The 24,078-nt window shown below is 42.9% G+C and overlaps 1 protein-coding gene across 4 annotated transcripts in view; it reads right to left on the bottom strand.

Moving 5' to 3' along the window:
* Positions 1-19,913: 19,913 nt before the first annotated feature.
* Positions 19,914-24,078, bottom strand: part of Mylk4 (myosin light chain kinase family member 4) — a 79,555-nt gene continuing 75,390 nt past the window's right edge. For all 4 annotated transcript variants that reach the window (XM_076939206.1, XM_034510727.2, XM_076939205.1 and 1 more), the window contains one exon: positions 19,914-21,723. The gene's annotated coding sequence lies outside the window, so the exon portion shown is untranslated. The remainder of the gene's footprint in view (positions 21,724-24,078) is intronic.

Below are 24,078 nucleotides of genomic sequence, written 5' to 3'. Positions count from 1 at the left end.
TAGTAAATAACATAATTCAGAAGAGGGAAATCTAAACAAACACAATGAGGAATGTGTGTGAATGTCACACTATTCTCTACAATCCCAGCCCCCCACCCCCCATGGGCCTGGCAAGTGATGGTCCCGGAGCACGGCTCCCTCTGGTGAGGATGGGGTGTGTGTGCGGTTCCTCTACCATGGAAGTGAGTGTCCACTGGTTTTACAGGCATCTTCTTTTTGTAGTAGTAGCAAAGTGTACTTAATAGACTTGCTTGTCCGTTGTTTTAGAGGCAGTCACTGTCCAGATGAACACTCTCACTTGATGTGTGGCCATTGTGCTATCTAGCATTCTGCATTCTGTCCTCGTGAATCTGACCGCTCTGAAGTGAGATCATAGCGCTTGCCCGTTCGTGACTGGTGTATTTTGTGTAGCATTAAGTCATCAGCTTCATCCCGATAGCATGCGTCACAGTTTCTTTCCTGCTTGAGACTGAATCATACCCCACTGCACAGACGCATCTTTGCCCATCTCTTTTCCTGTCAGTAGACGCTGATCATTCTCTCTCTCTCTCCTTGAGCTACTACAAATAACACTGTTATGGGAATAAGTGTAGACATCTGTTCAGGACCCTATGTTCAGTTCTGTGTCTATCTAATAGAATTGTTGTGCTGTTTTTCACAGCAAACTCTGACAAAGCAGAGAGCTCCGTGTTCTCCTGCCCTTGACCAAACTTGGGAATTCTCTGTTTCTTGATCACAGTCACCTTGAGGTGGGCTTGGCTGCCTGCTTCTGATTTGATGTGACACTCTTCCTAGGAGCTTTACAAAATGGCAGTTTTTCATTGTGGTGCCTCAGAACAGAACGCAATGCCGTAGTGGGCACAGTTAGTCATGATCTACTGAAAGCCAGTTCAGCATGAGACACAGCCTTCCCCAGAGCTACCCATTCTTTCTGCTTCCCCTACTGCTGCACCTAAAAGTAGGCTGGGAGCAGAACACTCAGACTTTGGGGAACCTCAGAGTCCTTGTGACCTAGTGTCTGGGTGGCATCTGGAGGGTGAGCAGCAGCCAAGCTGGACCACACAGCCCCAACATTGTAAAGTCACCCTCTTTGTGGCTAGAGCTGCCCATGGTCTGGTAGCTGTCCTGAATGGGTGGGGCAGCACGCCGATGTCCAACCACACAGTGGTTTCCATGGAGCCTGGGAAAAGTGAGAAACCCTGGATTATGAGGGAACAAGACCCAAAGGACAAAAATGACTGAGTGGGAAGCCACCATAGCCCTGGCCAGGTCTGGGAAGGAGACGGGATGGGAAGTCATCTAAATATAGTCTGTTTACGGCCAATGATGGGCTCTCACAGACACTGTTTGTGTGTGAGTGGGTGACTGCCACTCCAGCAAATGACTAAACCAGCATTTTATCACCGGATTTTACTTGCGTCTAAAGTGCTTTTATTGTATGTACCAGAGAAGGAAAACCCCAAACTGTGGCTGGAAGATAGGCAGACTTTCCCATGGGAGCTTGCCATCTATGCCTGTTGGGTGTTTGAATATTTAAAACAAAGAAGGTCTGAAATAACAACTTGTCTTTCACATCCTTATATTCATCTTACTTCCGGTTTCTGACTGAAAAGTTCCACATCCACTCTTCCTTGTTCCAACGAGTTGTATCAAAATACATGTGAGCCTTTCAGATGCTGGGGGACTGGTTGCCATTTTACTTGGGACAATGAAGTTATCCTGAGCTCTTGGCAGAAACCTACCTTGTAGTTTTACTCATTGTTGGTAGCGTTTCCTCAGATTCTGTCGACTGAAGACTTCTATCTCCAACAGTTGTCTACACCCTGGGCGACATGGGAAAATGACCTGAGCAGATTCTCAATGCTGCATGCATACCAGGCTTCACCCTACCTGGCTCAGTTCCGAGCTGTTGGAGTGGGATGCTAAGCCTGGCTGGTCCAGTCTCAAATTGAATGTGGGTGGAGGGCTACTGTTCCAGCAATGGTACAGCTGAACTCAGGGGCTTCTCTAATTGTGCATCCTAGTAACAAAAGCTCATCTTCGTTTTCGTTATTTTTCTCAATTGACACATAACTGGACAAGTACAAGATCTGGTATGATGTGGTATTTCTAGTTCTTTCCTTTTTCCCAATACCCAGAGCACCTCAAATACCCATTAGATTCCTCCTGTTTTACTACTGAGCTAGCTATATCCTCAGCCCCTTTTTGTACTTTTTATTGTTCAATAGGGTCTCATTAAGTTGCTTAGGCTGGCCTTGAATTTATTTAAAGCCCAGGCATACCTTGAACTTGTCACCCTCCTGCCTCATCAGCCTCATGAAGCTGGGATTACAAGTCTGTGGCACTGGGTTGAGCCAAGGTGGTATCTCAATGCAAGTAAATATGCAGTACAAGATGTCATGATCAGAGCAAGTGAATGGCAGTCCTGGTAACTCAGACTCTGACCATTTCTTGCTGTAACAGGTACTCGAAAGATGACAAAGAGACTGGAGAGATAGGCCTGGGCTACTCTTTCAATAGTTCAATTCCCAGCACCAGCATGGCAGCTCACACACTGTCTGTGACTCCAGTTCCAGGGGATCCCATTCCGTCCTCTGCTTCACATGATACTGCGAGCATATGGGTCACATAAGCTTGCAATGCAACCATATGAATATAAAAATAAAAGATCAATACATATTTTAAAAATGAAACCCTTCAAAAGGGACTCCCATGGCAGGGAAAACATAGGATCAATCATCCTATGAACACATTAAAAATAAATAACTGTGTGGGTTTGTATTCAAAGAACCATGTGTCTTTTCTTCTCTATGTATGTGGTAAAGGATGGGCTGAAGCAAGTCTACCAGCTGGTCGTTTGTACGGCAGTTCCAGCTTCATCAAGTTGGTATCTGTCTGAGTTTGAGCCATTCTGGAAGCAGAGTCTAGCGTGTGCCTCTGATGCAGGTAGTTTCCTGGGAAAGGAATTCCAGAAAGCAAGATGAGGACCTGAGACAGGAGACTGACCGATAAGAAAAGTCAGCAGAATGGCCAAAATATTTGAGCCAACTTCCCTGTCCAAAGTCATTTTCATGTCTGAAGCTTACTTTCTTGTTCTAGCCTAAAATTTAGATTCCTGCCTGAAATTACTTCTTTGATAAGCCCTTAGAAATAGTGATCACGGGAGTGTTCACAGAATTTTGTTTATTGTCTTGCTTATTCTTTGACTATTTGTGTTTATTGGCTTTCTTGTTCCTTGACTATTTGCATCTATTGTATTGCTAGTTCCTCAACCTAGAACTGACCTTAACACTCACATGTAATTAAAATGGTATAAAAGTAGAAAGGAGGAGGGGGTATGGGATAGGGGGTTTCTAGGGAGAGGAAGTAGGGAAAGGGGAAGGCGTCTGAAATGTAAATAAATATAATATCCAATTAAAAAAAAGGAAATGCCTACAACCTGTCAGTCATCCATAAGGGAAAAAAATTCATTTGACTCTCAAAAAAAAAAGAAAAAAAAGAAAAAGAAAGAAAGAAGGAAGGAAAGAAAGAAAGGAAGAAAAAAGGAAAGAGAAAAGAAGAAGAAAGGAAGGAAGGAAGGGAGAAAGGAAAGAAGGAAAGAAAGGAAGGAAGAAAGGAGAAAAGTCAGCAGAGACTGTGGCGGGGCTACAGTGGCAACTAGACTGGCCCTCGAGTGACCTTGTGAGGAATGGTGAAGAACATACCTCAGAAAACTGTGTCCATTCATGGAATGGATGCCTGAAATGATCACCTTGTGAAGAAAACAGGTGCAGTGTAGCTCACGGTTTTGGAATGCCAGTCTATGGCCAGTTGGCTTTTGGGCTGTGGGGAATCAGCATATCTCAGAGGGAGCGCATGACAGAGCAACCATTTCACCTCATTGAAAAAGGGAAACAATGAAATGAAAAAAAGGAAGAAAGAAAGAAAGAGGTTGGGTCTCAGTAAACCCTTCAAGGGAACACTTGCAATGATCAGAAGGCTCTGGGACCAGAGTTCAATTCCCAGGACCCACATGGCAGCTCACAACTGTCTGTAATTTTATAATCTGACACATTCACTCAGACATACATGAGGGCAAAACACTAATGCATTATTTTTTAAAAAAATGATTAAAGTTCTATTCCCTCACAATGACACCATACTTGGAGGCCAGCCTCTAAGACAGGCCTTTGAGAGTCACTCTGTTGGGAGCCGACTTTAAGCAGAAAGCAGCTATCAGCTTTGCAGCCATCTTGAGCCATATACCCTGACGTGAGACTTGTTTTTCAACAGCCTACAACAGCTGAAGCACACTCTGATATCCCACATATTTTGTTTTGCTGTTTACTGCCCCCAGCTGCAAGGCGCACGTGGTAGCCACACCTGCAAGGCATGCAGTTCACGTGCTGTCCACGTGCTATCCATGCCATACATGCCTATAAGGTGCACGTGGTATCCATGCCTGTAAGGCTTACGTCATATCAACACCTACAAGGCACGTGGCAAAAGCATATAAATACCCCAGATTTCCCTTCAATAAACGAGACTAGAGACTTGATCAGAACCTCTGTCTTGTTTCCATTCTTCGAGTCTCTTCCCCTTTATCCCCACTCTTTCTCTCTCGCTAGACCCTAACCGGCAGACCGGAGTGGCAGCTTGGGCTGGGAAACAGTGGCCGCCAAGCGTGGAGTGGAGAGGGCCGCAACATCCCTCCAGATCCAAACTGCAGCAATATTTTTCCCCCAACAGTCAAGAAGCTTGGAATTTCCCGCTGGCTCCTAACTCCTATTAGTGAAGGGTCCCTACTGCTGGGCTGTACTGGACAAAGGTACTATCAGGAATTTAGGAAAAGTCATGAGGCTGAAGGGAGACAGCTAGGGCACTCACCTGAGCATGTTCAGAGCTTCTTACTTCAGCCACACAGAAGCTGGGTGGGTGGAAATGTGGGCCATTTCTCAGCATCAGGACCCAGGGAAAGGCAGCCATCACTGGCAATCAATTTAACTAAAGATACACAACTATGGGGCTTGATAGATTGCTCAGTGGTTAAGAACACTGACTGTTCTTACAGAGGACACACGTTCAATTTACAGTCATCTATAACTCCAGTTCCTTGGAATTGAACACCCTCTTCTGGCCTTTGCTGTCACATGCACTCACACAGACATACACATAAATAAATCATAAAATACATCTTTAAAAAAAATACACAAATATACCACCCCCCCCCCCCAAAAGTTACAGGGCAAGGCAGTTTATCCTGAGCAGCTTTGGAAGTCCCTTGAGCTCTGTCTACTAGGAGGCACTAAGATGAGCAGATGAGCATGAAGCTTCCACGGGTTGCCAGTGGTCTGTGGCCTTTGTTGATCCAGCAGCTAGCTAGGCTCCTCAACTCTAGGATAAAAGGAGGTATTACCATATATATACCTCTCCGCCTGAGGCTCAGACCAAGTCCCAAATAAGCAGTGTAGACAGTTCAGTGACTTCAACCTTGTCTAGGTCCTCCAGAACACACTTTCTGCTCCCTGAGCTTGCACCTGCAATGAAGGCCCTGGGTCGAAGTGGGAAAGTGAGCTGCATTGTGGACAATCTGCTACTGTCATCTTCCCCTGGAGCTGTTCATGACACACAGGCATATAACCAGAGCTCTGAGGGTGACAAGACATTTGCCAAAAGGCCTTAGGGGCAGTCTGTACTCTTTAAAATTTTGAACAGGGAGGGCTCAGCCTATTTCTGCCAAGTTTCAAACTATCAGCTAAATCTGCCCTCATGCTCAGTGGAGGTCACTGCAGCCGGAGTTGAGAGTCAAGGTCTCCTTCTTTGAGAAGCTCACCTCCAGGAGCGTACTCTTGCCAACTGCTCCCAGCAGAGGAGACTAAAAACCCAGACAAGTTCTGGAGAGGCAGTTACAGGGCAAAGGGGAGATAGTTAAGTAGGTTCCTAATAGTGAAACCTTTTTCTCAATAGTGATGCTTGTCTGTCTCAAAACAGAACCTGACTGAGTACCTTGGGTAAGTGCCTGGCCAGGGCATTGATATAATATTCAGTAGAAAGTGTGCACTAATTTGAATAGCTCCAGAGCGGCTGACAAACAGGACCAACGCTTTTGACAAGGAGTCGAAGTCTAGAAGTGATGGGACAAATGCACTTTAAACCAAACAGCGGGCACAAAGCATCTATCACAGCAAGTTCACAAACGTGTTCACCACCAGTAGCCATGGCGTAGACACGGGTCTCACCTGGAAAAGGGGCAGAGTTACTCTCTCAAATGTGAGTCCTTGTCTTTCTGCTCAGAATCATGGCACTCTATAACAAGGGCAAAGCTACAGTTGGCAGGAAGCCCTCTCTTTCTGTCTCTCTGTCTCTGTCTTTGTCTCTCTATGTGTGTTTCTCCGTCTCTGCCTGTGTGTGTGTGTGTTTGCACACACACACATGCATGAGAGAGACAGATAGACAGACAGAGAGACAGAGACAGAGACAGAGACAGAGACAGGGACAGGGACAGAGACAGAGACAGAGAGAGGTTTCCATCCTGAAGCCAGCATTACTGGACTGAAGTTTCGTGCATGGACTCACGGGGATGCTGTGTGTGAGTTCCTGAGAACAGAAGCACGCTTACGGTTAACAGGAGTGCTGGCTGCCTTTCTGACCACAGCAGCTGCTGCTGCTCTCCTCCTGCTGCCACTGTGGCAGACAAACATGTTCTCGGAAGCCCCTGAGAAGATTTTTCACAATGGAAAGTTGTTCAAACTTGATCAAATGGAGTCTCTCCTGAGTCTCTCCTCTCCAGTTGTACTTTGATGCCATGCTTGCCAGCTCAGCACCCATGTGATAACGCTTATTATGTGCTTGTGGATAGGGTCTGGCAGCTGTGTAGTAGAATGCAGTTGGAAAAGCCAAGGGGGTGAACTTCAATTTGTCAGTTTGACCACCTTCCAAACCAAATGGCCTTCGTGTCACCTTGCTATAGAAGACTTAGTTTCCCGAGCTGAAAACCAAAAATGGTTTATAGTAAGACCTAACGCTGTATGGGTAATTGTGTGCACTGAATCAGGTTATGATCTCGGCACAGTGTCAGGCACACAGTATGTGCTTAGTCGTGATAGCTATGACGGTTGGGTGTCAGAAGACGTTTCATGTAAGTAAACATGCTTCGGTGCTTCCTGACTTGTTTCTCATCGGGGCCCACCCGCTTCTCTGAGTGGGTACATTGAGACATCACTTTAGCTTGGGACGGAAGAGTGTAAGCTCAATGACACTAATCTGCCACCAGCTACATCCAAAGAGCCATAGGTACGAAGGAGTCAACACAGCGATGGTTTTGCCTGCAAAGATGCTGCATGGTAACGCGTTAGCGTGCGTGATGCTGTGAGAAGTCTGCAGGCTTTCCTCATCCTGCCACCCCGGCTGTTTCCGATCTGCGTGGCGCTCCTGGCTAAGGCAGTACGTAATGGTAATATGAGACAAGAAAAACTATTTCAGAAGTGTGACCCAAACTTCCTGAAGAAATTAGGGAAAAAAAATGCACAAACTCAGCCTTTGGGAAGAAATAAAGATAAATGATGACAAAGACCAGAAGTCCCCTACAAATAAAATAAAAATTAACCGGTGAAACAATAAAATGTAGGCTAGCTCTTTAAGAAGAGTTTGAGAAACCCTGAGTTTGATCCTCAGGAACAATGGCAAAAACAAAAAAAAAAAATCATTTTTTCAGGACTCTAGAAATTAATAAATGCTCATGACAACTCATTTGTGACATTTTAACTTACCCTCCTGCACCCCTGTCTTTAGTCCTCAGTGGCAGTAATGGTTAATATTGGTTCTATTTAATAGGATCTAGAATCATCAAAGAGACAAGTCTTCAGGATGTGTGGGATTAAATTAGGTTGGGGTGGGAAGATATCCCTTAACTGTGGGTGGGTCAATTCTACAGACCAGGGTCCTGAACTAAATTTAATGAATAAGGGTGGTCTGAGCACAGGCTTCATTGCTCTCTGCTTCTTGACTGCAGGTACCATTTGAGCAGCCTCAAGTTCCTGCTGCCAACATCCACCCCCTCCCAAGGTAAACTGCACCTCTACTGTCAGCTAACATTAATCCCTCCTTCTCCAGGTTTTCTTCATGTCCGGCGCCTATAACAGCAAGACAAGGAACTAATACAGTGCTCTTTGAATCCAGCAGCCTAGCAGGCTCCAGACAGGGTGCAAAGGGTGTGACATTCCTTCAACTTCCATCCTGAGGGCATTGTCACTATCATATCTAACAGGTAGTTTCTTGGGGGAATTCCTCAAGAGTTTTTGTGATGTGAGCCAACCTGGGAGCTCCCTGGAGGAAGGGGCAGTGAGCAGAGTCCTGTGCCCCAGTCGTTTACCCATAACAACCAGTGGTCATTGTTTGCCTGAGGTGGAGTTGCCAACTGGAGCTAAATAAGAGGCTATCCAAAACCCATGAAGAAAAATCTACAGGAGTAGATGTTTATTCGGGATGTTGAAAAGTACTGACATATACTGTGCCCATGTGCAGGCTGGAATTCCTTAGGAATTGCCTAAGAAAGACAATATCTTGCCTCTGGCTTTGAGCTTTATGAAAATGAGAAATAAGACTAAGCAGGATTCTAAATTACTGTTGTATTTAAGATGTGGCCCAATCCAGATGAAGCTCCTTCTGAGGAGTCATTGCAAACATCATTCAAGGAGAGACTTGAAAATTACCCTGGAAACAGGATGACGACTGAGCATCAAAGCACTCAAATGTTATTCTGTCATCAGAATCCTCCAAAAACAGTTACAAATTACATTTTTCATATTTCCAAGATTAATTTACATTTTGATAGCATTTAAGATTCTCTATGTCCTTTATACATTCTCCAGACTTGCTTTCTCTGTAAATTAAGTGAGTTTTTTTTTTTTTTTAAACACAACAGGTAATTTGGGAGTGCCCTCTAATTATTTCAACAATGAGAGCATCAGTTCAGTGACTTGTCTTCTGCCTTGAAGTGCCTGTGGCTGGTTAGTAATTATACTGTGTGAGAGTTCATTTATTTTTCTTTTATATTTTCTCAACTAATGCAGGTTAGAAAATGTTGTGTCTCATATTTATTTCTCAGTGTGTAGAACGCCGTAACGTGTAAAATGAAATGTAAAAAATTAATAATAATATTTTATACCAATTTTAATGCATTTGGAAGGAATTTTTAGATTTTTAAATCTTAACTGTCTTTCAAGTTTCAAAAGCCAAAGCATTCCACTATGAGAAAATGACATATCTTGGGGGAATTTAATGTCTCAGAGTCATTTTAGTACTCTAAATATTGGCATGTGCCTTCTAATTAAGTATTTTCAAATGTCTCTTACCTATTCTCTTTATCTATTCATTTGTTCAAAGATATGCATACTAAATAAAAAATGACTCAGTGAAAAAAAATGTGGGAGCTTCAGGCGTGTTCCAAAAGGAGAGTCCCTTCAGAAACTCGCCTTATGTGGCCTATGGCTTCCACTGGTTATTGTTCTGTCTGTTCCACAGTAAAAGGAAGTTAAAATGAGGAGTGGTTGAGAATCGGCTTAAGAGTTCAGTTCTTTAGGTCAGGTTTATATTGATCAGATGCAGTTCTATTTTTTGTTAATTTTATTTTTCTCCTGCGGTCTGTTAGAATGGACCATCTGCTCACAACTGAAGATGTGTGCGCTCGTGTGTAGGTGAATATGTGAAATTAAGTGATTATTTTAAAATGGAAAAGTCTGTATGTCATATACATCTGTTTGACTTTTATCCTCCCATCATCCTACTGCCATACAGAATAACTTCCAGCAACAAATGAGAAGAGCTGGCTGTTATGCTTTACAAATTACTACATACAGGATAAATACTGTTTGCTGTGAGCAGGTGGAAACCTCTATCCTCCAACATGAACATGGAGCCCTCTTAGCCTCTCCTGTAAGGAGCATTGTTTTGAGAATGGCAAGTCTGAACAGATTAGTCCAACAAGGAACAAAACCTGGGGAGGGAGGAATCGGATCATTATCTGATCATTTCTTCCTATGGCACGACCAAGGCTTCAGTGGTGTCAGGCGCTCCAACCAAGCGATGTGTGATGCTCTGAGACACATGTGGGTGTTAGTCAAGTTTGCACAACACACTCTGCAGTGAGAGACCATTAAGTGAGTAGGCAGAAGGAAACATCACAAGAAACCATCACAAGAAAACAGTGACCCAAACTGGAACCTAGCTGGTGTAAACTTGGCAGAGATGGGCTTGGCATGAGTATGTGTTTCACTATAGAAGTTTGTGCACTGTTGCACAAGAGGCCAGGTGCTGAGTTAATGATTGAATGATAAGATTTTGGACAAATACGAAAGTTTGGAGTGAAAGGGTTTTTTAACAAGTTTTTGAAATGCATTCATAAAGGCTGACCATGTGCTATCTTTTGAAACCTTAGAGAAACATTTTTTGAAATATAAAGTTCAATTTTATTAAACATATGGGTAATCTCAAAATTATCCAGAATAGTAAAAGTAATTTGAAAATAATTAAAATTCAGAAAAACTTCAGGTGTGTATCCAAGTTCTGAGCAAGTCTAATATGATGTAAAATGGCTGAGGAAATTTACAATGCGCAGGTGTGTAAAGTAATTGAAGGGGAAAAGTTCAGACATTAATTAGCAAGAATTATGAATATCTTTGTTGGATTGTTTTTCTCTTAAATTGGCATGTTTAAGCATATGTATAAAGAAATATTTAAATTACAAATACAGACCCTAATTCTTACTCATGGAAAGAAAACTTTATAATGGTTTATATACTTTTGCCATCAATCACTGGATGAAACATAGAAGGGAAACAAAATGGGGGTCTAAAGCAAAAGAAAATATGATTTTAAGTAATTTTCAAAATTTATCCAATAAGTCTTATAGTAGTGTCAAACTGTACTTCATCAAAATCCAGCCAAATAAGCACACATATGCTCAGAGATTATCTCTGCTTAGAACTGGAGAAAAGGTTAATAATGCCAAAAGCCAGCCCCTGCTTCCTGTATGCGAAGGTTTTAAGTATTGTTACAGTTATAAAACAATCTAACATCTACCCAGAGAGGATGCCAAGAGTCATCAGGACTGGGACAGGACAGTGGATCTACATGTTCTCAGGTAGACAAGACTAGTTTTATTTTCTTTTTAAAAGAAATTATTTAAAGAAAGAAAAGATGCATAAAACTTTAGAATTACAAAGAAGCCCACTGCACTAGTGTTGATGGCATGAAGCAGAATACTTTCACTTAAGGTGTTGTGCTCAAAAGACCACTGTGCGGAGAAGTGAGTACAATGTTCAGCTGAGTACTGTGAGTACTCCATGACAAATCCCAAAGGGGAGAAAGAGGCCTTGGTACCAGAGCCACTTAAAAAAGCTGAAAAGACTTTGGGAAGAATATTTAGAGTTGGAAGAACCTAAAAGAGCATCTCATAAAAAATCCTCAAAATGTTTGAGAAGTCTGAGAGTTGAGTATGTTAAGGACAGTGAAGAAAATCCCCTTTGAAACTGGAGACAGAAGATCTCTGCTGTACTCTGGTAGAAAGTTCATCAAGAATAGGCTGTCTCTACAGTAATGGGGGATGGGATGACTACTGAACTATGTGATCTAGTGGAGATTCCCAGAAAACACAGAGAACTCTTCCTGATTTCTTCTTGCCTCTTATTAAGTGCAAGGGTCTGGGGGGAGTGAATTTAAAAATTCCAACTTCTATAGACATCAAATGATCCTAACACTCAGGAAAAGGCACCTCCTTAAAATTTAAAATATGGACACAGGGGACTACTGCATAAGATGGTGGATGAGAAACCTTATCACTGAAACTCATAAAAGAGAATAGTAAAGATAATATGGTCTTATGGTTCTATGCAAAGGACAAGGCCTGTAAACCAATTTATTAAGCTGGAGGGAGATCTCTGCAGGGAGCAGATGGTAAAGCTGAGATTGGAGCCAGGTATATGGCCTCTCCACACCTGCCAGTGGCTTGCAGAATAAAGCTGCCCAGGTAACAGTGGTGGAAACTACAAGAAAGGGGTCGATTTCCATCTACACCAGATATGCAGGCCTAGGAAAGTTGCAGTGTAGGAGTCCAGGCAATTGTCAGAAAGAGACTCCTAATCTCCCTTTGCCTACAGGTCAGAACTCCAGGAACACTGAGGTTTCAGAGGTTAGCGGTTCCTACCTTACCACACAGTACCATGAGAAACCCACTAGAAGCAGAGCGACCTAAGAACTTCACCTTTCGGCACACAATACAGCTGTGCCAGCAATTCCTTCCATACATGTTCTTTATCTCTTGTATCTTCTGTTTGATTTCTACTCTGATATGACTGTCTCATGGTGATTTTGCTTCTTTATGGACACTGTTCATTTAGGTTTTAGAGCTGTTGTTTGTATCTCTACCCAATTTACTATAAGGCATTCTCCTATACACCAGCCACACCCCATACTACTCTCCTCTTTTATTCCTATTCATTTTCTTCTTTCATTTGTATCCTCTCCACCTGTTACCTCTTAATTGCAACCTTCTATCACTTTAACACGTTCTAAAATCTGTGGATCCTAACAGTATTTTATCTTCCCCACTCCTAGCTAATTTACCCACCTTGAGTTTTTTTTCAAAGTCAATCTAATAATTCTTAATGTTATGCATACTATCTGCTTCTCAGTTCTAATTTTATTAACTAAAACTAGGGTATACTCCAAATGACCCTCAATTGTTTACACTGCAATGGTTACTGAAGACAAAGGGTCCATTGTTGTCAATTGACTAGTACAAAAATTGCAAGGTGACAGCATCAAGCCACTGTGGTTACTCTCCTAATTAATAACCTACCTGGGGGATAATGTACAGTTTACAGCAGGCACTCAAGGCTCCTAGTCTAGGCAATTATTTTCTAAACTACAACCAATGCTACCACATCGAAGTTCTACTTGAATACTGCAAATACTTCAACTGAAGGAATAATTTTAATTCAGTTGACAGGATAATTTTTAAAGTGAATCAAGCAAAGAAGTAATACCAGGTGTGTGTAAATCCCAATGCAGTAACATAAGAAACACATACAGGAAGAAGGAGAATGATGAGGAAGAGGAAGAGGGGGGAGGGGGGAGGAGGAACAAAAACCCAATTCCTCCAAAAAAAAAATTATTAACACTACAACAATGGCAACTAGTGAGAGTGAGTTAGATGAAATCCAAGATAATTCAAAATAACAATTCTAAGTATGTCAAAGACACAAACAGCTGAATGAAATAAGAAATATGATGGATAATATGAACTAGGCATTCAACAAAGACAGAAATGCTAAAGGCAAACCATTCTAAAATGTGGAAAGTAAAAGACACAGTCAAATATACTCTATACAGAGTCTAAGCAAAATAGTGGATCAAGAAGGGGCAATGTATCTGAGCCCGAAGACAAGTTGGAGGAACCTGAACAATCTGATAAGTACAGAAATAAACTAGTAAGAAGGTACCAGTAGGAATTCATACACATCACTCTGACAATGTCAGAGTTATGCATTGTATGGATAGAAGAAGAAAAACATTTTCAAAAGAATCATCACTGAAAAGTTTCCAGAGTTAGGATACAAGATGTCAGTCCAGTGGGAGATATTTGGTATACCAAATTGTCAAAACCAGAAGAAGTAAAACACTAAATTTACAAAACATAGGACGTATATTGGACATAGCAAAAGAAAAATACTATGTCATAATAAAGGTGGGCCTATCACAACAATGATGAGATTATTCAACTGAATATTAAAGTCCAATGAGCTTGGAATGACATATATCAAGTTCTGAAAGATAACAACTGCTAACCCAGAATATTATACCCAGCAAAGGTATCTGTCATAGTAGAAGGAATTTAAAAAAAAACTTTTAGTGATAAGAATAAACTAAAGGAATTTATGAGTAGTAAGCCAGCTCTGCAAAAGATTCTTGTAGGAGCTTTTCTGACTGAAGAGAAAAATAAATCCATCCATGAGGCCACAGAAAAGAATAAATCATGTTAAAATGGTACTAAGCAAGAGAAGAAGAGAAGAAGGAAGGAAAGAAGGAAGGAAAAAAGAAAGGAAGAAAAGAGAAGGAAAGAGATTATGAGCAAAGATCAAATTCAGGCTCTCTGCTGAAAAGATGAACTAAACAGGAAACAGGGAACTTAAAACTCTTTCCTAAGACCTCAGAAATGCCAAGGACAATGAATCAAAGACCCATTCTGATAAGAGGCTGACCAAAAATGAAGATAAAGTGGGGTTTATCTGGAGGGACGTTTGGGCACAGTCTTCATCTAATGGAGTTCAGTCTCAACGTTCATAGGAACTCTATAAATTTTTAGGAAATCCGTACTGTCAGAAGCATCATCAGCTTAGACTGAAGTAGTCGAATATAACTCAAAAGCAACAAGGCTTCTGCACTCTCACACTGAGGAAAGCAAGAGTGCATGTGCTTTCCTCAGAGTGGATGAGAATGATTCAGAGAATGAGTCCAAAGCCTAGAAGGCGGGGCCAAGATCTACAGCACTCAACTGGAGACTGAGTAACCTCGAAGCCAAAAACAACTGCACAGCCGCTTGGACCAGTGAATCACCTGATTGCTTCCCTCTTCTGGCTGTCTTAACTTGTCCACCACTGTCCAACAGGTGTCTGTGCTGGGGAAGCATGACTCTTCTCTGAACTCAGAGAAACTATACGCTGAGAGCTAAATCTAGTGAACATTCAAGGAGAAAAAGAGACGAGCCCAGGAGACAAGCAATGAAACATGAGATCTCTGCAGCGTGCTCCAGCTAGTGCTCCCCAATGACAACACTGAGGCGAAAAGGTGAGAGGTGCAGATGTGTCAGAGGGAGGCAGATCATGACTTACAGAGGTAACTTTGCCATTGCTAGTTCAACTTGTCACAGAAATTGTAGGCTTTACTCTAAAAGGAAGTAAGAATCAGGAAGACCATTCTGCTGGTAGGGTAAAGGCCACAGTGTCCTTGGGAGCAGTCTTCTTTTCCACATTTGTGTCCACTCTGGGACATTCCTCATTGGACTTAAGAAGAGAAAGTCCCCAGAAGGGATTCTGGGATGATGTGTTGGTGTAGTGAATGGGCACGTCCTGATGTGTGCATTTTACAGCAGAGATTGCCTTCAGGGGATCACAGAGAGGTGAGTCGACTTCAAGGGACTTGGGTGTTCCTCAGCCAGCTCCATGAGAAACTAAAAGAAGAAGCTAAAATAATTTTTTCCAGCAAGGATTATGTGAGATTTTGTGGCCAAGAGGAGTGATTTTATCTGTAATTTCTTATAAAACACTCATACAGAAGTGAGGTAAGATCCAGAAAGTACTGACTTAATCGGTTCTATACCCCAGAGGCTGGGAGGGCTCACTTAAAACTTAGAACCCCTGTCTTCTTTCCCTATATTTATTTGTTCAAGACCAGAAGTTCTTAAATTAGTATAATGGAGACTATAGTTATTTCTTGGTAAAATGAGTAGTGTCCAAATTATGTAGACTGGCTAGAAAAGCAGCACATGTATTTGCACCTTTACATGAAGAATGAAAATATAATATAGTAAGAAAATAATTCATGGTCTTCCTGTTCAACTCCTAGGTTCATGTGCTTAGTCATCTTGCCTCAGCCTCTTAAGCAGCTGGGATTACAGGCATGCGCCATGCTACTCCCTAACAATCTACTGCTATGTATAAAGAACTCAAAGGTCCAGGAGCCTAGCCTCTTAAGAGTGGCTCTCAGACCTTCTTATTCCATTGCCTTTTGTCCAGCCATTCTTTGAGGATGCTGTCGCCTGATCCAGTTAGACAGTTAAACCAAGGTTCAATCATCTTTGTAAGTTCACTCGAGGCAGATACTGTCATATCCATGTTGGGTGAAGCCTCCATATGGGACACCTACAAAAGGCTCTAAGAACTTAGAAAGGGAGATCTTTTCTAGGCTAACATATCAGTTTGTCTGTAAGTGTACTTGCCGTTCACCATCTGCACATGCCTCATAACGCAGCCTAAGCCTTGTTCTTGTATCAGATTCCATCCAGAAGGCAGGTTGTAGGGATCAGGGTGAGATCTGTTTATTACCTTCACTGGCTTCTGACTACTGGAAGCCTTTAGTTGCTCCGGAGAAGATTGCAATGGTTGTAATGTCCCCATTTCCCATAGTTTTATCTGAGCACAGGAAATGAGTCTAGTGCTGCATGGTGACTGTTCTCAGCTCTTCTGCCCAACCATGCTCATTGCATTAGTGATCGGAGACTCCTGAAAGATTTCAGCACTGCCTCCTTGGCAGCTCTCCTCTGCTGGAGGGATGCTGGGTAGCAGCACCATTGGCTGATGTGGCTGGGGGATGGATAGGTCCAGAAGAGCAGTAGGGAGGTGATTTGCAGTGCTGTCCCACCACAGGAGGCCACGCTCCCTGACACGTTAGTTCCTAAACTTGTATAAGAATATTTTGGACGTTACCAGAAATAACAGTGAGTGTTGAAAGACCCATGAGCCAGCTAAATAAATACAAAGGACACTCTTGTATGAGACTGTATTTATACCTAGCAATGGTCAGAGAAAATTGAAAATAAGTTCTTGAAGAAACCTGAATTAGGAGGTGTGGAAAGAAGTTACTTGCAGGAAGACCCCAAGGAACCATTTTCTTTTGACTAGGATCATGAGGCTAGAATGGTGATGCACTTTCCTGGTAGGAACTGGAAAAGGAAGTCAGAAGGGTCTGATGGCCTCCTGTAGCATATTGAGGAAGACAAACCTGCCTTGCCTACTCTAGTTCACCCTGGGAGACAGACAAAAAAGGACAGGAGAGGACTTGACTGGCCCTCTACCCCAAGTGGCAGGGCCTCGAGATTGCGCACTAAGAACTTGTTCCTGATGAAGAATGAGTCCAGGACCACTGATGGGGTTGGTGAGTGAATGTGGCTTCCTCCTTGCGGAAAACATGTCAGATGACTCACCTAAAGGGTCAGGCCTGAGAGACTGGGTTCAAGAGGATGTGCAATTACTCTAGTGAAGAAACACAAGCCTCTACCTCTACCTGTGACTAAGGGACTGGAAAATGCATGTCCCTGGGTAGGAACTTCACAGTTCAAGAACACATCACTACAGGCCTCAACCAGTTCTGGCATTACCCCAGCTGTGCATGCACACTTGGGAGCTGAACACTCTTATCTTTAGAGTGGACACTCAAGCCCAAAAGACATCACAGCAGCCTATGGCAGGGCAGCCACTTGGTACTGAGGTTCCATGCTGGGGAGTTGTCACTGGCAGATGCTAGGGGTTATGCAGCTGTGTTAAACAGATTGGGAAGCTCTTCTCTATTCTCTGGCCCTAGACAATTTGCAGATGCATATATGTGTTGTTCAATATTTTTGGATCGATGGGAAGAAGAGCTGAACTTCTACACTGGACCAACCATGTCTTCAAGTGGGACAGCTACTTTTCTCCTGTGGAATTCTTTGCTAGTCACATAGATGGTTCTGGAACCTTCATAAACAGGAAGCTCCTTTAAGGTGCCTTGGAGATCTTAGTGTCATGTATCATCAGACAGTCAAAAAGGGAGGGATTTGTGTTGTGTTAGCCAAGACTTCTTTATTGAATAATTTAAATCATTAACAAAGATAAATAAGAACAAAGAAAATAAGATAGTTCTTTAATATAATACACATACATGACTTACAGTGCATCTTCACAAGGCAAAGAAGTACAGCCAAATGTTCCTTCCACATTCAGAAATAAAAATATACATGACAGTCACTACACAATCCACTTTTAGTTCAGATCTGCATGAATGAACCTCTTCAGAAGGACACACTGACATCTGTCAGCTAGGGTGACAGCAAAATGCACACATGTCCAACTTTTCCACGTTGGGGTAAGGTATCTGCTGTTCTTTTGAATGTGCTCAAGCCTTCCATATATAAAGGTCACTTATAGAAACACACATCACCAGAATGTAGCAAGACGATATGTACGGCACTTCTAATTTGAGACACTGCAGACTTCAGGTTGCACGAGGACATGGTGTGAATCTTGAGCCCAGTATCACCCATCCACTTTCTTGTGTCACTGAAGGCACTTTGCCATTTGGAAAGGAAATTTTCATCTTAAAAAGGTCACAGAGAAGTTTATGTGTAGCTCAGTGGCATAGCATGTGCTTAGTATGTGCTTAGTGTGTGCTGGGGTCCATTCCCAGCATGAAAGAAAAGAAGGAAGGAAAGAAGGAAGGGAGGGAGGAAGGGAGGAAGGGAAGAAAGAGGGAGGAAAGGAGGGAAAGAGGAAGAAAAAAGGGATGCAGGCTGACTGGCTCGTAGAGGAATATCATAATGAGGAAGATGGACTAAATTCTAACTTAAGAAAAAGAAATGAAGAGAAATTTAAAAGCAAACACATTGTCTGAGCTCTGGAGATGCTGAACAGTGAGCTTCAGCCAGCATGGCCTACAGGGATGGCAGAGCTGAGCCTACCCACCACAGCCCACAGGCCCTGCCTTTCCTTGTTTATACTTTTACAAATAAATTTTCCAAGGGAGCTGGCCTGGAGCCCAAACTAAACAAGAAAATGTATGCACACTGCACCCCTTGCCCAGGTGAGGGGGTGACAGGGAGCAGTCAGAGGAGAAGGAATGAATTAAGAGCGTGACCCTCATTTCCTTAGTATAAAGTCCATATTTTGATTCCAAAACAAGGAAATTGACTATGCTAATTTCCATAACTATTCACATGTTCTTCAAAACACTAAAGTACACATGCCTATTTACATTTTAAAGAAAGAAAATAAATTAATATTACTTGGGCAAAAAGCCACCCAAAAATAAACTCATGGATCTCAACACGTATGTGTTACCTAATTTAACCTGTGAAGCCTTGCCCTAAGCTATCGTAGAGAAGAATTGATTCCAATTTCTTTATGGAGCACATGGGAGCGTGAGCTCTTTCCTCCGTGTTCTGAAATATCAACTGTTTCTGGGCAAATGTTGGTATCTTCCAAACTCTGAGCAAGGACACCCTTCCTTCACAGCTGTCTTCAGGCTATTTCTTCCTGAACAGCACCGGTGCTGTGTGCTTTGTTTCTTAGCTAAAGAAAGCACCAGCTCCCGGGCAGCTTCGGTGGAACAAAGAGAAGCGTCCTGTCCATGAAGAAGGCGGAAGAGAAAACAGTACCCCAAATCCTGATGACTCTCAGAAAAGTGGGTGACAGGAGCCACAGAATAGCCACAGCCACAGAACTGGCATCTGCTTTGATCCCCCAGCTTTGCAAAGCCCCTTTCCCATCAGAGCTGACATTCAAAAACAGAGCTGACATCATTGGCTCTTACTGGAGCAGCCTTACGTGGGTGTGGAGCGAGGGGACATGCAAAGCCAGACTGATCATCTCCTGTACCACTGTAAGTCAGCCTGTAATTGTCAACTCGCCTCAGCTTGCCTATAAAATGCTCTTGCTGGAGCAGGGTACCCAGCTTTCTATCCAAATGTGCAAGCTTAATTGCCCACTGGAAGATCCACTCTCAAAGCAGTCTCCTCTCTAAACCTCGAAAAACACAAACTAAAGCAATCACACCCACTAATTGTGGGGTCAATGTGGAAATTCAGGTGGCCAAGAAATCATGCCTGTATGTGTCCTAAGCTGTCCTTTCCACATGTGGCAGGTCCAGGTGTACAGCAATGTGAGTTAGAATAAAAGTTGCATGTCTTACTGAAGATCTCTTCCCCAGAGAGTCCATGCCCAGAACTGAAAATGCCCTTCTATGCAGGGTTTTCAACCAGACCCTTGTGTCCCATTTAGCATTTGAGTGAGTGCCAGCCTGCTGTGGTCAAGGAGGATTAATGCATGCACTGACTTGTATATTTTTCCCTATGCTCAGTGAACAGCATCCGCTAAGCTTAGCACAGTAATAGGACATTGAAGTCAAAGCTTCTCCACCTGTCCTAGCTTGTGTGTGTGTGTGTATTTTCTTTTTTAACAAAGGAAGAAGAGGAGAAGAAAAAAGAAAAAGGAAAAGAAACATTTTAAGCTCAAAGGGGGTATTAAAAACCAACCTTGGATGAACACATGGACCTAAAGAAAAGAGAACATATCTGTGTCACAGCCTGAGAACACTGTCTGGAACAAGCAAATTTTTACAGAGAGCACAACAGTGAAATGATACTGGCCTTTGATAAGTGGCACCTACTTCCCCTTTACTTCAGTCGGGCATGAAAAGGCTGTGAGGACACGTTAGCTATTGGCGGGCATGCTTATGGCCATGAGGGTTTGGCGATTAGTCAAGGGCCTCAAGTTGGCCTTCAGTGACAGGGCCATTTGGTTATTCTTACCATTGCAATTGTGACATCAATTTATGGCTAAAACTGGGGGGCATTGTTTGGCTGACCTAAACTCAATGGAAATTTGGAAATGAGAGCCTGAATGTCAGTGGAATTTCAGAGAGCTTTGCAAAGTCTTGTCTTCATACAGAAATGTGTTTTCTGTTTTACTTTCTGTAGCTCCAAGTCATCCTGTTACCTAAACACCACCTACAGTGGTGCTTGGATTCCTAATTAAATGCATTACAACAAATAGCCCATGAGCTAGGAAATAAGAAACTTGCAACCAATGCCAGGCATGGTAGTGTGTGCCTTTAACTCAGCATTCTGGAGCAGATGTAAATGGTTTTCTATGAGTTTGAGGCCAGCCTGGTCTACATAGCATGTTTCAGGCCAGCCAAGACTATACATAATGACACCCTGTCTCAAAAAAAAAAAAAAAAAAAAAAAAAGGTTGTAATCAGAAATCAGTTTTGCCTTAACCTTATAACCATTGACTCCTATGAGAATTTGCATAGTTTTGAATTTGTGTAGCTACGATTAATGATCTTTTAAGTGTTTCAATTTACCCAGTTTCTGGAGCCACTTTCTAGACACTGACCCTGGACATCAAGCATCATATTTCCCCTGGATGCACAGACCCAGCTCCTACTGGTGGCACCTAGGTCTTGAGGGAAGCTCATATGGCTGTCTTTTGAAGGTTGTCATTTAAAAGACTAACCACAAATATATACCTTCCCAAGCCACCATGTTTAATGGGGATAAACTTGCACATTAGGCCAGAGCAAGGGGAACTCTGTAAAATGGTGGCACATAAATCTGAACATGAAATCAACCACTGGGTAGAAACTGTTGCACTTGAGAGAGAGTTCAGAATACATGGAAGGTACCATGTATGAGGGCTTATCTTGCCTTAGAAGATGTTCCAGCAAGCTAACAATCCATCAAATTCATCTCATTTCAAACCACATAGAAATGCAAATCAAAGGGTCCGAATCTTAGGATTTTCCTGGTGATACAACTGCCCCCTTGAGAAGCACAGTGCAATGACTAGAAGCCTTTTCATCTCCCCCAGTGCATCCTCCAGATTTGTACATCTCAAGCACCGCTCTGGTAGTCCAAGAAACAGCATAGCATACCCACTGCCCCACTAACATCCCAAACTACAAACAAACATTGAAACACAAGAAGCCAAGAAGGCAGAGAAACATCTTCCCCTCTGTACACTAAGTGGGATGTGGGCATCTGTCTGAGCCCCTAGGGAGCAGCCCTGGGTCACCCACTGAGAGCAGCAAAGCCTCTCCAAGTTCAAGTTCAAGGCCGCCCATGCTATGGCTGCCAGTCATCCCAGGGGTCAAGGCACCAGAACTGCTGATTTTTCCAAAAGCCTTCTCAAAGCAGCAGCAACCGCAGCAGTTTTCCTGCAAAGCAAACAAAATACCAGTCTTGTTAATTCAGCAGGACTTTAAAATTGTAATTAGCTGGTTGTGCCCCTTAGGAAAACCACAGAGGACTTTTCATAATGTATGTGTGTATGTGTGTGAGACAGAAAGAGAACGTTTGACAGATTCCACTACACACCAGGGCTGTTTTTTTTTTTTTTTTTTTTTTTTTTTTAAGTCCCTGTGAGTATTTTAACATTATTTGCAATGCTGAAGGACAAGGCCCTCTTTGTTTCATCTGAAGCACAACCACTCCTGTGCTCTTGTCATCAGTCCATGGTCAACTCCACCTCAGCATTGAAGTGTGCATTTGGGCTAGGCAGGGAATTTAGTCACCTATCATATGGGGTGGGGGAGGGAGTTCCACTGACCCTCCCACAGATGCCAGAAGCCACAGAAGCCAGCTTCCATATATAAAGTGAACCCCTAAAACTGTGCAAAACCTATATACAAATCCCTACATGTTTAAAATCATCTTTAGGTGGCTACCAGTGCTAGCAATATAATACCACATGAATAATTGTACCCCATTGATTATGGAACAGTGATAAGGAAAGAGTGGGAACACTCAGCATAGACACAGTTTTTCTCTGCAAATATTTTCTACCTACACTAGACTGGATCCAAAGATAAAGGCCATAGAAAAGAAGGAGCTGACTGTATGCCCACCGATGATAGAGGCTTGTACACTGTTGCCGCCTGGCCTCACCACTGAGCAACATCTCAGTGTTTATCCTCATAGATGAGAAAAGACACACAGTTGGTTATGAAAGCTCCAGGCTTGTTTTAAAGGTGTTTTATTGGTGCATCAAGAAACTCTAATGGATCGAAGGGGACTTATGTGTCTCAATTTACATTATAAATTGTGCCTTATTCATAGGACTTACATCTCTTTCTTTTCCATAAGAATAATTTTTAACCACCAGGTTTTTAGATAAATATTTAATTTAAATACTAGTTTCACATATAACATCTTTCCAGAAACCTCATTCATCTTCTCAAGTGGATTTGCTCAGTGGTGATACCTACTTCCACACATACACAGACACAGACACAGACACAGACACAGACACAGACACAGACACAGACACAGACACAGACACAGACACAGACACAGACACAGACACAGACACAGACACAGACAGACAGACAGACATGCATGCATGCACGCATGCACATGCGCGCGTGTGCACACACACACACACACACACACACACACACACACACTTTCTGTTTCTTTTTGAATGGTGCAGAGGATTGAAATTAGGGCTTTGCACATTCTAGGTAAGCACCATGCCAAGGAGCCATAGCCTCAGCTCTCTTTTATAGTTTTACATTTTGAGACAGGCTTTAATAAGACACCTGGCCTGACCTTGAACTCATTCTACAGACTAAGCTGGTCTGGAGTTTGCCCTCTGAGTTAATACTTTAAATTTAATTTTTAATTTAAAACTAGGGGTTCCATAATGGACTCTATGCTTATCAAGCCTCACATAAGGCTGGGTTCTACTCCTGGAGCTGAGAATAAAGAGAAAGCAATTGAATAATGAAGTACATAGATTGTGTAGATTGGCATATCTAAAACCATTCTGCTTGGCCTGCAAGGAGACTCACAGACCGAGGGAGAGTAAAGGAACCCAGGGAAGGGAGGCAGGCAGCCCACAAGACCATCATGAGGCAAACCTGTCCGGTCTCAGTAATTCCTGCAGAGTGTACCCAGCTGTACGGTGTGACCAGCTCAGTGCTTCCGCTGCTGTCTCCACATGGGCTGCACTGTCTTCCATCACACTGGGTTCAAAGTGACAGCTTTGGCATGGAAGGATTTTACCTCCTCCCACCACCATTTCCTCTTCATTCTTTCCCCACAGACCCTGGCGACAGGCCCGCCTTGGAATGCAACCTCCTGTCACCCAGTACGTTCATTCCCACCAGGCCTCAAAAGCAGCGACTCCAGGACTTTCTGTGGGAAGGTGGTTTGTGGTAAACCCAGGGGGGTTGTGGTGGCTGGGGACAAAGCTGCTTCTAAAAGAAAGGCTGGGGGAGAGCAGAGATGGGGACTAGCACTGCCTGGTTGCTCTGGGGCCCTGACTGTTAACAGCTCCCAGTACAGGCCATGGCTGAAGGCTGTCACTTATGTAGACTAGGGGCTCCTACGGACCTTAAAGCAATACCTTCCTCTGCTTTCTCTCACTTTATTGCCCCACAGTTTTTGACAAACAAGAATGTCTTGTGCACACAAATCCCAAACCTTCTTAACTGGTGATAGATTCTTATATAAATGAAAGACACTTAAATAACCCTGACACTTCTAAAGGCTATGTAACAAACCCTGGT

The sequence above is a fragment of the Arvicanthis niloticus genome, chromosome 8 (genome assembly GCF_011762505.2).
Source record: "Arvicanthis niloticus isolate mArvNil1 chromosome 8, mArvNil1.pat.X, whole genome shotgun sequence".
Lineage (NCBI taxonomy): Eukaryota > Metazoa > Chordata > Mammalia > Rodentia > Muridae > Arvicanthis > Arvicanthis niloticus.
The sequence above is the reverse complement of the archived record's forward strand: the minus strand, read 5'-3'. Positions and strand labels throughout refer to the sequence as shown.